Genomic DNA, 16,601 nt, shown 5'->3' with positions numbered 1-16,601 from the left:
GAATCAGAGAAGCATCTGGTGGGAGTCTACCATCAAAATCTTACCGTGATAAATCAGGAATCTGGAGGAAGTCCTGGGAGGGTTTTATCCCTGAACCCACTCCAAAAACCACATTACGGTACTTCCAATGCCATCCCTTTGTTCCTCATCTCAACCTCAATCTACCTGTTTTAGACTGAGACGAATTTGACGATTTTTACTTTAAACTTATTCCAACTCAGAACTGTTCTCCCTTAGCCTGATCTTCCACAAATTTAATGGAGATAGTATAAAAATGCAAAATATGAATGATATTAATATCTCCCTGATTCCATTATTAGCTTCCTGAAATTTAAAGAATTTTTACCACTTCCTTCACTTTAACATCTGGGTAAGGATTCCTCCAAATGAATGGGTCATGGAGACAAGAGACATACTGAGAACACAGGCCTTTAAGAGCATGTTTACATATTCTACAGGTTGAATAGATCTATTTCCATTCCCCCTAACCAGCATAACTCCCCATCCCTCCCTACCCTGGCCATTTGGGGAGGTCTCTTCTTCATGAATTGGACAGCTTTATTGGAGGTCCCCTGCCAAGTCATTCACATCAGTACCCAAAAACCGAAAAGTCAACCCAAAGTCATAGGGTAACATATTGTTAGCAACGTTGTCCTTTACCTACTCCTGGGCAATCACAGCATTTAATTCAGTGACATTTGTAGAAAAGGCTCACAGACCAATCAAAAAAAAAAAAGAGCAATCAAACAAAGAAGTCCTAGAGAAAAATGGCTGCACTTTAGATGAAATTCAAAATTAAATAACTAAGTTTAATATTTTTCTTATTATAATTTTGCAAAGTTTCTACCATGAGCATATAACAGTATGAAGAAACAAAGTTATTGACACAACACATTCACACATAGAACTTCAAATAGATGGAAGAAAAGAAAGAAATCATTAGATAACTTTTTACATTTGAAGTTCTTGGCCAGCCACTGATCCTACAGCTAAAACAGGATTATAAATATTCTAGTGAAAGTTGGATTCAGCATTGGGAACCACAGCAGCTGCAAGCATGCCACTCTCTGAACTCAATTTTGGCAAGTTCACCAATGAGCTGTTTCTTACCAAGTCTGATAATCATGGCTCGGTCCTTATTTTCCACACCATTCAGCAGCTTTTCACACCATTAATCAACTCCCTCTTATTGAAACACTTCCATCATCGGACACCACACTCTGACTCTCCTTCTCCTTCTATACCTCACTGACTCCCTTCAGTTTCCTTTACTAGCTCTGAGTTCTCCTGGTCTCTGAACACTATAGCTCCACAGAGCTCAGTCTCAGGACCACTTCTCTTTTCAATCCACTCTCATTGCATGTAGTGGGCTGAATGGAGACCTCTGAGAAGACTTGTCCATATCCTAACCCCTGGAACCTGTGGACATTACATTAAATGAATTAAAAAAAAAAAAGCGAATATTACCCTATATTGTAAAAGATGCAGTTAAGGACTTTGAAAGGAGCTTATCCTGGATTATCCAAATGAGCCCTGTATTCTGTGCCTTCCCCACTGGAATGTAATCTCCAGAGCAAATGTTACACTTACCTTGCTCCCTGCTACATCTCCAGCACCCACAACACTAGTGCTTGACTCAGTAAAGACGCTATAAATATTTCTTGCATGAATAAGTGAATCTAATACTGTGCATAAAATACCAGCATGTTTTAGAAGTAGCTTTCATGAATATTCTATTTTGACCTTTTAAAAAAAAACACGTAAATACAAGAACAAGATAGCTTTGCAGACACCACTGGAGTGGCACCACACTGCCCAGCCCTGGTCAACGACCCCGTGTTCTTGGACATTGCTGTCACCAGCAAGCCCTTGGGCCACATCTCCTTAGAGCTGTTTCCAGGCAAATTCCCAAAGACAGCATAAAACTTTTGTGCTCCAAGTACTGGAGAGAAGGGATTTGGCTTTAAGGGTTCCTGCTTTCAAAGAATTATTCTGGGGTTTATATGCCAAAGTGGTGACTTCACATGCCATAACGGCACTGGCAGCAAGTACATCTAAGGGAGAAATTTGATGACAAGAATTTCATCCTGAAGCATAAGGGTCCTGGCATCTTATCCATGGAAAATGCTGGGCAACACAAACGGTTCTCAGTTTTTCATCTGTACTGCCAAGACTGAGTGACTGGATGGCAAGCATGTGGTCTTTGGCAAGGTGAAGAGAGCATGAATATTGTGGAAGCCATGGAACGCTTTGGGTCTAGGAACAGCAAGACCAGAAAGAAGATCACCATTTTCCCCTGTGGACAACTCTAATAAATTTGACTTGCATTTCATCTTAGCCATCAGATCATTCCTTTTGTAGCTCAGGAGAGCACCCCTTATCCCTGTCTGTTTGCAATATCCGATAATCTTTGCGCTCTCCCTCTACTTCTTTGGGTTCCATATTTTTTTGATCCTCCTCCAAGTCTTGCTGGATTGTAGAGTCAAGTTTATGATTATGAAATAAAAACTAAATAAAAACAACAAAAGAACAAAATATTTCATAACACCAATCACACATTCATTGAGGAATAATTTTTTATTTCTAAAACACACTCTATTAAACAACCTATATCATCATAGAATAAAATCCAAAATGCTAAAACTGGAAAAAGAAAAAAAAAAACTATCTTAAGGTACATGGAAACAGAACTGTGTTTTATTTTCTCCTTCTAAAATGTATTTCCAGAGAAGTTGCTAGAGCTATTAGATGAATCAACTGAATATATATTCTCAAGTTATTAAAAAAAATTACTGTTCTGATAACACGTTTTTATAACCTTAATTGAAGGATGGGATTAAGAAACCACTAACCCTACTACATATTGCCCCACCCTCCCCAAAAATCAGCCAAGGGAAATTTTGCGAAAGGAGATCAGTGGGTGAGGGTGAAGGTATAACTGTCCTATGAGGCATTACAAAGGACGCAATCAAGACAGCGTGATCTCAAAAAGGAACCGTCAGGTAGATCAGTAGAACTGCAAAAGCAAGACCTGAAACACATCTTGGTAAACCTAAATTTTTTGTATATTACAAAGGAAACATCATAAACCACCGAGGATTGTGGGTTTATCCACATAAGTTGCCAGGAAAATCAGCAAAGTACATGGGGAAAAATAAAGTTTGATATTAACCTCACACCAAAATAAATTCTACGCAGATATGTTAAATGTAAATAATGAAATCATTTAAAACACAAAGAATATATAGGTGAATATTTGGTGGATTCTTATATTGGAAAGAAATTTCAAAGCAAAAAGGAATTACAAAACTAAAACAGATGGACAAAAATCACAAAGCATAAATTCAATACAATGACTACACAACCATTTAAAACTCCATTATGTCAAAAATACCATACACGAAAAGATTTAAAGGCAAATTAGGTATGATATCTGCCCTGAATATATATTTTTAAAAAGGTTAAAATCCTTAATATGGAAGTAGGTCTTTAAAAATAAAAATAATACTGACTTCCCAATATAAATAACAGGCAAAGGACGTGAACAAACAATTCACAGAAGAATAAATACATTTAAGGTATTCAGAGACAGCCTGATGGCCTAGTGGCTAAAGTTCGGTCACTCTGCTTCTGGGGGCTGGGTTCGGTTCCTAGGCATAGAACCACACCACTCATCTGTCAGTAGCCATGCTGTGGCAGCGGCTCACATAGAGGAATCAGAAGGACTTAGAACTAGAATATACAACTATGTACTGGGGCTTTGGGGAGGGGTAAAAAAAAAGGAAGATGGGCAATAGATGTTAGCCCAGGGCAAATCTCTTCCAGCCAAAATAAATCACTTGGCAATTCAAAAAAAAAGATAAAAAAGAAAATAATATTTTTCAAATATTGGCAACCTTTAAAATAATTGGCAACTGTTAAATCAATAGCAAATTGGCAACTATTAAAATAATAGAAAACTGGTAACCATTAAAATAAAATATTAATTGGTAGCAAGGATGAAATAAATATGCACTCATTTTTAAAGCCTCTTTGGAAAATAATTGTTTTTATATATATACATGGTAAACATTCTCCCAAACTTGAAAATATTCATCTCCTTTGACCCAATTAGTATATTTCTAGGAATATATGTAGACTGCCATTTGTATGAAAGACATATAATGTAGCATTATTTATTCTAGAACCCAAATGTCCAACAATAAGAGTTGTTAAATAAATTACAATTCATCCATACAATAGAATTCAATATAGCCATGAAAACTGTGTAAAGACATATATTTAGTAAAGAAAAAAGAAAATAAGGCAACTAAAAAAATTGTATATAAAACATTTCATTTATGCAAAAAAATACCCAACATATAGAAATAAAAACTAAAAGAAAATAAGCCAGAGAAGGGAAGACTTCCAAACTCATTTTACAAGGCCAGCATTATCCTAATAACCAAAACCAGACAAGGACACCACAAGAAAAGAAAATTACAGATGAACACAAATGCAAAAATCCTCAACTAAATATTAGCAAACCAAATTCAACAATATATTAAAAGGATCATATACCATGATCAAGTGGGATTTATTCCAGGGATACAGCAGTGGTCACCATCTGCAAATCAGTAAACATGATACACCACATTAACAAAATGAAGGATAAAAATCATATGATCATCTCAACAGACGCAGAAAAAGCATTTGACAAAATTCAACATCCACTTATGATAAAAACTAGCAACAAAGTGGGTAAAGAGGGAACATACTTCAACGTAATAAAGGTCATATATGACAAACCCACAGTTAACATCATTCTCAATGCTGAAAAGCTGAAAGCTTTTCTTCTAAGATCAGGAGCAAGACAAGGATGATCACTCTCACCCCTTTTATTCAGCATAGTATTGGAAGTCCTAGCCAGAGCAACTAGGCAAGAAAAAGAAATAAAAGGCATCCAAATTGGAAAGAAAGAAGTAAAACTGTCATTATTTGCAGCTGACATGATATGATATAGAGAAAACACGCAAAACTCTATCAAAAAAACTGTTAGAATTAATAAATGAATTCAGTAAAGTTGCAGGATACAAAATCAATATACAAAAATCTGTTGTGTTTCTGTACACTAATAACGAGCTATCAGAGAGAGATTAAGAAAACAATCTCATTTACAATTGCATCAAAAGGAATAAAATACTTAGGAATAAATTTAACCAAGGAAGTAAAAGACCTGTACACTGAAAACGAGACATTCATGAAAGAAATTGCAGAAGACACAAATAAATGGAAAGATATTCCATGCTCGTGGATTGGAAGAACTAATATTATTAAAATATCTATACTTCCCAAAGCAATCTACAGATTGAAAGCAATCTCTTCCAAAATTCCAAGGGCATCTTTCACAGAAATAGAACAAACAATCCTAAAATTTGTATGGAATCACAATGACCCAGAATAGCCAAAGAAATCTTGAGAAAGAAGTACAAAGCTGAAGGAATCACTCTCCTTGATTTCAAACTGTACTACAAAGCTATAGTAATAAAAACCATATTGTATTGGTATAAAAACAAGCATATAGATCAATGGAACAGAGTAAAGACTCTAGAAATAAACCTACACATATACGGTCAATGAATTTATGACAAGGAGCCAAGAAAATACAACAAGGAAAGGACCATCTCTTCAATAAATGGAGCTGGGAAAACTGGACAGCCACATGCAAAAGAATGAAACAGGACCACTGTCTTACACCATACACAAAAATTAACCCAAAATTAAGGATTAAAGACTTGGCTATAAGACCATAAAACTCCTAGAAGAAAACATAAGGGGTCAGCTCCTTGACATCGGTCTTGGCAAGGATTTTTTGGATTTGACACCAAAAGCAAAGGCAACAAAAGGAAAACTAAACAAGTGAGAATACATAAAACTAAAAAGCTTCTGCACAGCAAAAGAAACGATCAACGAAATTAAAATGCAACTTGTAGAATGGAAGAAAATATAGAACTATATATAAATCTAGAAAGTATAGAACTACCATATGATCCAGCAATCCCACTTCTAGGTATGTATCCAAGGAAACGAAAACAGGACATTGAAGAGATATCTGTACTTCCACGTTCATTGCAGCATTATTTACAATAGGCAAGATATGGAAACAACCTAAGCGTCCATCAATGGATGAATAGGTAAATGAGATGTGTTATACATCTATATCTATATCTCTCTCTCTCTCTCTCTCTCTCTCTCTATATATATATATAGGTACACACACACACACAATGGAATATTATTCGGCCATGAGAAAGAAGGAAATCCAGCTGTCATTTATGACAACATGGATGAACCTTGAAGGCATTATGCTAAATGAGGTAAGTCAGACAAAGACAAATACTTCATGCTATCACTTATATGTAAAATCTAAAAGAAGTCAAACTCATAGAAACAGAGAGGAGAATAGTGTCTGCCAGGGGCTGAAGGGCGGGAGAAACAGGGAGAGGTTGGTAAAAGAGTACAAACTTTCAGTTGTAGCGTGAATAAAGTCTTAGGACCCAATGTAAAACATGACGACTATAGTTGACAACACTGAATTGTATAACTGAAATTTGCTAAGAGACTAGAACTAAATGTTTTCATCAAAAAAAGATATGTATGTGAGGTGATGGATGTGTTAACTAGAAGGGAGAATCCTTTCACAATGTATACATATATCAAATGGCCACGATGTACACTTTAAATATCTTATAATTTTATATGTCAACTCTACCTCAAAAAAGCTGAAATTAAATAAATAAATGGAAATAAGTCAAATGTTGAGTAAAGCACCCTGAGGAATAAGTGATTTTTATGTTCTCATTCCATTCAACTTTTTGTCCAAATTTTCACAAATAAAGATAGTTTCATGTAAATAATATTATGGAAAAGAAGCTGAGCATCAAAAATACTAAACGCTAGGGACCGGCCCAGTGGCGCAGCAGTTAAGTGCACACGTTCTGCTTCGGTGGCCCGGGGTTCACCAGTCGGATCCCAGATGCTGACATGACACCACTTGGCAAGCCATGCTGTGCTAGGCGTCCCACATATAAAGTAGAGGGAGATGGGCATGGATGTTAGCTCAGGGCCAGCCTTCCTCAGCAAAAAGAGGAGGATTGGCAGCAGTTAGCTCAGGGCTAATCTTCCTCAAAAAATAAAATAAAATAAAAATAAATTAAAAAATAAAATAAAAAATACTAAACGCTAAAAAAAAAAAAACCAGTGTATTTGATAGGCATTTGCCATCCTTTTATTCAGCTATTTGTGAGTAGACCCTTTAGTGTTTCATTCTTGAAGACCCACTAAGCACAGGTGTACAGGAGTCACATGCCTGGGACATTATGATTTCTGAAGCAGGAGATGGCAAATTTTTTCTGTAAAGGGCCAGATAATGAATATTTTAGCCTTTGCAGGCCATATGGCCTCTGTTACTGCTCAACTCTGCCATTTTGGCACAAAAGAATCACAGACAACATGTAAACAAATGGCTTTGTCCCAATAAAAATTTTATTTATAAACAACAAAATTTGAATTTCACATAATTTTCAATTGTTACGAAATGCTATTTCTTTCCCTTTTTAAAAAAAATTATTTAAAAATGTAAAAACCATTCTTAGCTCACAGGTGTTACCGAAACAGGACAATAGGCTGGATCTGGCCCATGTGCCAGAGTTTGTCAACCCTTGATCTAGAGCATAGGGAGAAATCTTTAGTTTGAAAAACAGAGTCAGCGCTTCAGGCCCAAGAACATAACTGTGAAGTGACTTCAGTCCAGTGCGTATCAGAGGTTCATTTGAGATCCTGCATTTGAGCTGATTTTATAGGCAAGTTTACTCTCCATTCACCACTACCTCTATGTTCTATTCCTATAATAAAGCTAAACTATAAAAAAAAAAATGAAGAACCTAAACCATTTTATTTCACTGAGTTAAATTTTTACAGTCTTTATATTTTCTAAAAATTTATTTTAATAATGCTTGTCAGGAAAACTAAGTCATAATTTATTATACGATCCAATAACTCCTTTGTGAAGATCCTTTTAACCTTAAATTTAAACATACACAAACACACACACCCAAATCAAACAAACCTAAAACTCAAACCCCCTCCCATGCACCTGTGCTAAAAGGAGTCGAAGGATGCTGAAGTTAGAGGAAGAGAGTCAATCCAGCCCCACAGCCCATGGAGGGGCTCCTTCCAGCTCTTCTCCACCAATGACACTGTTTTAACAAAGTCACATTTTCCTTCATAGGTAAGATAGTCATCTTTAAAATAATAATTAACTGATATTTATGGCATGAAAATTAGACTGCCAGTAGCTGATGCAGTGATTGTACTTAAAAAACCGTACTCACCTTTGAGTTATTCACTAATTACAGCGATCTCATTTAGGCTGTGGCTGCTCTTAGTAATCTCACGGCAAAAGAACAGATAGAAACACTGGTAGCGATTATAAGTATCTGGTTGGCTCAATATTGACATTCAAAAATCAACTTGCTTTAATATCATAAGTAATAATTCACACACACAGGCACACACATGAGGTAGCCGGAAATATTCCCACATCATCTTTTACATCCAGATACACTTGAAAAACAGTTATGACACCTAGTTTCACAAGTTCTAACTGCATGAGTTTCAAGGTCTCTTTTCAATTGTTTATTATTTGCATTAACAGTGTTAGTGACATGAGTAAACTTCTCTTAGTTCTGGTTCAACTGATCATCTAATAGGTCCTATTGTTCTCTGCATTATTTCCACAAACAATATCACAGTATAACTTCTTTAATTGTTCAAGACAATCGTCATTTTCAAATACCTTACTCTACTCTTCATCACCAAACTGTAACAAAATAAAAGAAAAAAAATTATGTTTCAAAAACAAATCAATCTTTAATTGAATGTTTTCATAGTATTCTAACAGCTCTGGAACCCAAAGAATTATTTGATCAGAAAAATTTTGTGTATCTAAAACTGAATTTGGATTACAAATACTATATGATTACCAGAGATATTCACAATGTCTATTACCATAAATCCGTAAATGACAAATTCATGAGAAGGTCTTAGCTAAAAATTTCCTCCAGAGTTTTATTTCCCTCAAGGACAGACACAAATTCTCCAGCCAGTATGATCCTTCTATGAGATTTGGTGGAAGAAACAGGGATTAGAAAAGCTGATATCCTATCTTTTATTATTTCTTTCTACCTCTGGATTTCACAATGGAATTTATTTTCACATAGCCTCATATACACAGACATGAATACTTTCAAACTGCTGAGTACACGTCTTCTTTTCTCTTTCTGGATTCCCTGCTTTGGTTGATCTCATCTAGTCTCACGATTTCAAATACCTCCTATATGAGGACAACCCCAACTTCATGTCTCCAGCAAGAACCCTTTCCTTGTGCTCCAGACTCACATATGGAAGTACTTCCATGACTTGCACAATTGTTCATGGACATCTCACATTTAACATGGCCCAAATAGAAGTTTTTGTTTCTTCCTACCCACTGCCCCAAGTCAGTTCTCTCTTTCCTTTCCAGTCAAACAGTATCTCCATCTACCTATGGCTCAAGTGAAAAACCTAGGAGTTACCCTTCTTCACCTTCTCCTGATCGTGAAAAAAAGAAATGCGCAGCAAAATAGCTATAGACTATGTTCCTTAGCTTAGAAGGGGAAGTTATAGAATGATGCTGACAGATCAGGTGAGATAAGCATAGGCCATTAAACAAATATAAAAATACTTGACTTCACAAATAAATAAGCTCTGATCTGATCATTTTTTGTTATTGTTTTATATTATTTCTGCTTTTCAGATTGAGAAAGATGAAAAATGTTGATCATGTCCAGAGAATGTTGAATGTTGAATGAGAATTTTCCAGTAAAAAATTAGAAACAATACAAAAGGTCCATCAAAATGGAGTTGGCTAATTTTAGAGCTATACGGTGTAAAAGTATGCATTTGTTAAAAAGAATAAAGCAGATCCACATGTACACACAGAAAAATAACGAGAATATACAGTCACATGTTGCTTAACGATGGGGATATGTTCTGAGAAATGCATTATTAGGTGGTTTCGTCATTGTGTAAACATCATAGAGTGTACTTACACAAACAGGTAGTATAGCCTATTACACACCTAGGCCACATGGTACTAATTTTATAGGACCACTCTCATATACGTGGTCTGTCACTGACCGAAACATTATGTGGTGCATGTCTGTATTGTTAAGAATAAAAGTTGTAAAAATTTACAGGTACAGTAAAATTCCACTTTTGAATTTAAAAAAATAACGTACGTGGAACAATGGCTCTGCTGCTTCTGAGTCTCGGGCCTCACAGGCTAAGGGAAGAGAAGGGCTTTTCTAGTGATCTCGAGAGACAAGGACTCCTCTAGCACACAGTGGTGGGTAAGCTCGGCAGGGATTAACTACTCTCCATCGTGAGAGATGCTTGGACATTCCTTAGGTACCCACAGCTGTCCAGGCAGGATGACGACCTTCTTCCTCACCTCCGTCTCAGGACTAGAATCACCCCTCCTCCACTCCAGAAGCAAAAAGTGAAGGATCAGAGAATTACTGAGTCTGCATTTACAAGAGAAGACAAGGCGCTGAAGAAGACGAAGAGCTAAAAAGACTGACAGACTGAGGCAAAGGAATGCTTCAAGAGAATGGCTACATGCAAATGGGAATGACGGCCCAGGCCAGAGCACAGCGCAAAGGGGCAGCTAGGCCAGGAGCTCCATGCTTGGCTTCTCAACCCTCAAGACACCATATGGGTTGCACTGCATGCAAGAATCTAAAGTACAAAGGGAACTTTACATGCTTTGGGCTCCATCTGTGTGTTCACCAGCAGAGAAGGACCATCAGATAGGATTTTCCCTGCCATCACTCCTTCAACGTGAACGACAGGAGATGAAGGCAATGGGCCTCATGGTACCGCCTGACCCACTGAAAGGTAAAGCTCATTTCCTTTTGACCAATTTCCTAACTTAAGATAGAAGACCGCTGTGCAGAGTTACATAAATCTTATTATTTCCAGAGAAAATAAAAATCTGAAGAATATGCCCCAAACTCCTTACAGGTGTTCTCTCCTGGGGTGCAATCCTGACAAATGTTCACTTTTTAAATGACATGTTTTTGTAAACAATGTTTTCTTTTGAGCCTGCTTTAATTTATACAGAAAAAAAAGCTTCTATGTTGTGTGATTTTTAAGGGCCACCCTCTCCTCGCTCCACCCACAATGGACACCTTGAAATGCCCGAAAAGTCTAGAAAGGGGAGCCGGTTGTTGGATAGATATTTTTAAAGGATTCATGTTTAAGCATCTCATTTTCTTTGGGGAATGAACATCATAAATGAGAATCATTTGACTTTTATCCTTTAGTTGTACCTCTCCTGTATATGTTTTGTAAAACAAAGAGATAACCCCAAATTTATGCACAGAGGTGTTCCCAGTGGAAAGGTGCATTCTCAGATAAAACATGAATAGGTACACTCCAAACTCAAATTTCAAACCATGGGTTTGAAAAATCCTAAGGAAAAAGAGAAATAGTGGGAACGCAAAGTGAAGAAGTCCACTATGTAAACTTAAGGCTGTGAGTTCCAATACGACTCTGACTTCCTGAAACATAGTTAACTGCTGTTTCCACATCTGCGAAAGCATCATGATCACAGTTGGAAACTGTTAAGGTTTGGAAACGTAGACTCCATCTAGCAGCTTTGCTTTCCTGGCGGCAAAGAGAAGGCAGTGCACACAGATCTAATGGAAGCGTGGGCTGCACTGCTTTGCATCCTTGCCCGCAATGCAGTCACTTTCACAGAACTGTATACGTATTGTAAGCACACTGTTCAGGGGATTTCCTATTACTCTTCAGTGTTCCCTTTACAAACACTTACAGGAAAAAAATTCCCCCAGGCTTTGGTTCTAGGAAAGTCAATGTTTCTTCTCCCGAGCAGCAGGAATGTTTCCAGCTCGGGGACTACATAAAAATCTTGGCACTATGGGGAATCCTACAGCTTTAATGCGCGTCTCCCTGATCTTGCAGCCTCTACTTTCATGTACCAAACTCTTCCTGGCTTCATCTTACTATGCCGCTTCATTTACTTTTTGCCCCGATTTCTTTCATTTTATTTTCGTGTACTGAGTTCCATGTAGTTTTTCTAAACATGCAGCTAAAACAAAGTAAGAGCAAAGTCTATTCCTTGCAAGTTAGAACGTCTATACATAGTTGACTAAAGCCCCGCTCGCGTGGCTGTTCAACCCATCCCACAATGTTCCAAGGCAACATTTGGGCTTGAAAGCTTTTGGTTGTGGGGAAAGAATAGCTTCATATTTTAATAATTATGCAGATGAGACAAAGACAGTGTGAGGATAGTAAATGATTATTTCAAATACAAACAGTATCTCTTCGTATGAGTTTAATTAGCTATTTTATCTCATAGTGGCATATTCATGATGTCTTCCACATCCCTGCACCATCAGTGCTGTCTAAATGCTGCCTATGTCTAAGATACTTTTAAGCAAAACAGCAGTATTTTCTTGCCTAGGTATGCTACAGAGTTTTTCATTACGGCATATGCCAGTCTAAAGGCTCCACTTTTCCAGAAATGTTCCTCTAGTCCACTCTTCCATCATTCCAGCCTGGGCTTGGACATGGTCTTCTCCATGACCCTGGAGTCTAACCACCTCACCACTCCCACCAGCATGTCCCGGGACTCCCATCACAGCTTGATGGTGCCTCCACAAGGGTGAATGTTGACTCTTAACGTGGGCTTGTTTGCATTCCCAGGCTGGTATGACTCATTAAACACAGACATAAATATTTAAGATGCTCATATGGAATAATTCCTTGGTCTCAGATACATCTGTACTCAAGAATTTAAGAATCAATCTAAGCAAGATTTATCATGAAGTTATTTCCATCCATTAATTCTCTCTCACATCTGTAACCACAGGTAAAGGAGTGGTGAAGAACAGAAAGGTGGGGGAGCACCCACTCATACTTCTCTCCTGCAGCTCCATAACTGCCATTATGACGGGGCCAGAGTCCAGAAAGGCCTCAGGGCCACCAATGTCTCCCAGCCCAGACTAATACAGTACACAAATTTCATTCTTGAAACGGAATATACTTAAATCAGCACTATTCCACTTACATAGAAATGAAATGTCAGGGTCAGTGCAGCAGCATTACAGCTGGCGGTTAAGCACAACGCTTATCCTCAGGAGTCAGACTGGCTTTGAAAACTGGTTTTCCCTCTTAGCATCTATGTGGTCTTGGGCAGTAATTTAACTTCTCTGTGCCTCAATTTTGTTAAAAGGGAATAAGCCATCTCTAGGCATGCTTTCAGTTGCAAGTAACAGAAAATCCAACTGAAACATCTTAAACAATAAGGGCATTTATAATACCCCTTGTCAAGAAGTCGGAGGGTAAAGAAATTCCAAGCCTGGTTAATTCAGCAGCTCAGTAATCCCACAAAGGCTTTAGGTCCTTTATATCTCATTCCTGCCACTTCCTGCCACGATGTGTGGTACATGGGCTTGTTTTCTTGGGTTTGGTCTTCACTTTGGACCAAGTTTGCTGTTTGGTGCCATACATCACTTGCCAATGACAATATCCAGAGATAGAAAAGAGGCCACATTTGCCTTGTATCCAGATTGTGGAGCAAGAAACCTCTTTCCAGAAGTTCCCACTACGTTTCCCTCAAGTCTCAGAATTGCATGGCCTGCACAGACTTAAGCAATTATTTGGAAAAGCGACTTAGACCACTATGATTTGTTTAGACCAATTATGATTCACTCCCAGAGGAAGGACTGAGAAGGAGCCAACAAGGGTATGCCCATTTGGAAAAGGGTGAAGAAAACAGGGACTCTGTACCAAAGACAAAGGGGTAAGACTGTTGGACAGGCAACCACTAGACTCTGTCACACTAGTTCTTGGGGCTATTCTGAGTTTTAAATAAGAATGTGTGTAATGATATCATTAAGTATGAGAACCACATACTCTTTCCACAATGTGTTCACAATCCATTATTTAAGGAAACAGCTTCTCAACACTTCTTTGTTATAGACCGCTTTGAGAATCTGATGAAAAATTTTTCCAACATAACATGCACCTGCAGGTGTGTGCTCTTTTGGTGCACATGCCCATATGCTTTGCTATACTATTTCAGCTAAAGGTTCTTGGCCCTCTGAATGCCATCTAAGGGACCCGGGTGAAATCCTTACACAGGACTTCCTCAAATAGGTCTTCCCATCGATCCTCACAGCCCCCTGGATTGTCCTACCATCACACTTGTGGCCTGGCTTCCCCACAGAACCAACAGCTCTGCAAGGAGAGAGACTGTCTCTGCCTTGTTCCCCGCTATTTCCCACTGCCCAGCACGGTGTTTGTTCCAGCACAGGCACGCAATAAAGCCCCCTGCTCTAATAGAAACATTTTCTTCTCATTGACCAAGTGCTATTTGTAAACTCAGAAGTTTATCAAATTTAAAGGATAAATTAAAGTATTTGCAAAGCACAAGCAACTCTTCTTTCTACTTCAGAGTAGCTATTACACTATCATATAAAGCAACTCAGGGGTGGGTTTTCTTGGAAAGGACTCAAATACCCTCAGTGGAGAAAAGCAGGCAAGTTAAGAAGGAAAGTGAAAGAATGAATCAGAAGACAAAGAGGAATGAAGGTAAGTTGCTACGAAAGGAGAGGAGAGAGCACATAATCAGAAAACACTAAGGTTTATTAACCAAACGTTTCTTTACGTGTGATAGTACACAAACATTTTCAATGTGTTTTCATTTGACTTAAAAAAAATGAGGAGCTGTTCAAGGGAAGAATTCTTACTACCATTTTATAGATTAGAAAATTGGATGAGGTAAACATCTGTCAGTTCTGTGGTTATACAGCATCCTGAGTTTGGGAAAAGAAATTGAGCAGAATCAGCTGAGGCCCCTCTGGATTTTCTTTTCCAATTCAGTCTGGCTTAAGAATAATTCTTTCTCAAATAAAAGTTCTACGTCTGTCTCATTCAATACTTTATCCTCAGCAGATAGAAGATACCTGGCACATGATAGATACTCCTTAAACATGGAGGGAAAGAAGGAAGGAAGAACAGAAGGAAGGAAGGAAACAAGAAAGGAAGGAGGAAGGAGGGAAGGGAAGAAGGAAGGAAGAAGGGACTGAATAATCCTTGCTGTCTGTCACGTGGCAAGGGGCCTGCCCATGCAAGAGAGGCCTTCGGCTGCCCAATGTTTCCCATGCTTTTTTGGTAACTCTGTCTAATTCAGGGGTGAGGTATTACCACTTGGCCACTCATCTAAAAATACATTCTCTAATCAGCTTTAACAGTAAAAATGATGACTTTATAATCCCAATTTGCTGACTCCTGAGATCTCCTAATTGGCTCTGAACTCAGGAAGGGAAAAGAGTTTATTGAGTCCCTAGTGCTAACACGTTGCGTTCAAAGCTTCCATGGTGTCCTTAACCCACCTTTATAACCTATTTTCTCTTATTTTGCCTTTAATGCCCACAGTCTTGTCAATATGCACAATTCACTTTTCACACATTCCTTGTTCCAGGCTTTGCTTCATGGTGTTCTCTCTGCATGGAATTCCTTCCCCCTCCCCTTGAGTATGATCAAATCCAACACAAAATTCATTCATTTATTTGAATATGAAGGCCCAATGCAATTGCTACAGCTTCCGGTCAGCCCTTCCTGATTCCCTCAGTGAAGTGAATCTTGGCTTCCACTGAATTCCCAGGACTCAACAACTGCTTATTTTCTCTATTTCTGTTCTCAATTTCTTTCATAAATTAAGCCAAGAGTTGGAAATTAGGGCTGTCTGGGTCGAGGATACCTATTCTACACTCAAGAAGAAAGCCCATTTATATTCTTGAAAATGGCCCAATTTAGGATATGGGCTCCATTTAAATAAAATATTGCATCATATAAAATAAAACAGTCCACTTATACTTCTTAGGCTTCTTACCAAATACAACTTGCTTTTTGACAAAACTGCAGCAACCTTTTAATCACTCTGACACTGTGATGATCCTGTGTCCTCTGGTTTTTCTAGACAACTGGCCCTCCTTAGTGGGCGTTCTTGCTTCTTATCTTTAAGCCTGATTCTGTCGAACAGTCTGAGCCTTACCCATTCCACAGTTAACTCTCTCAAGGACAGACAAAGCATTTACTCTTTTACAAGACGTTTCCTTTTAAAAATAGCATTTCCTGAGACCCAGGTTTCCCTTTGCCAGTGAATTCTGTATGCTGCTTTCACGGCAATAGCTTCTCAAAGTGAGGAGGTGAGGGAAGGGCTAAGAAGTCATTTTCCCTTCTCCTCCCTCATTCACAAAAACTGAATAATAATAATGATGAAAACCTGACACATCCTCTCAGAACATGTGCTCATCTCTGTGCTGGATAGAGTAAAACCATGTAGAAGGAATGCCGCTAGTAAGAAGAGAGTCAGAAGATCTAAAAGAAGGCATTGAGGAACGCACTGTGGACTGAGGCTGGAAAAGGAGGTAAGGCTGGGTATAGAAGTAGACACGGTTTGGTTTTTGTTTTTGCTTTGAGGAGGGGAG

The 16,601-nt window shown here is 38.1% G+C and overlaps 1 protein-coding gene and 1 pseudogene across 1 annotated transcript in view; one reads left to right on the top strand and one right to left on the bottom strand.

Moving 5' to 3' along the window:
• DCHS2 (dachsous cadherin-related 2) overlaps positions 1-16,601 on the bottom strand; it is a 249,415-nt gene that overhangs the window by 130,593 nt on the left and 102,221 nt on the right. The gene's annotated exons all lie outside the window — the stretch shown is intronic.
• LOC103553741 (peptidyl-prolyl cis-trans isomerase A pseudogene) lies at positions 1,058-2,312 on the top strand (annotated as a pseudogene).

This window comes from Equus przewalskii, chromosome 2, assembly GCF_037783145.1.
Source record: "Equus przewalskii isolate Varuska chromosome 2, EquPr2, whole genome shotgun sequence".
NCBI classification, from domain to species: domain Eukaryota; kingdom Metazoa; phylum Chordata; class Mammalia; order Perissodactyla; family Equidae; genus Equus; species Equus przewalskii.
The sequence above is the reverse complement of the archived record's forward strand: the minus strand, read 5'-3'. Positions and strand labels throughout refer to the sequence as shown.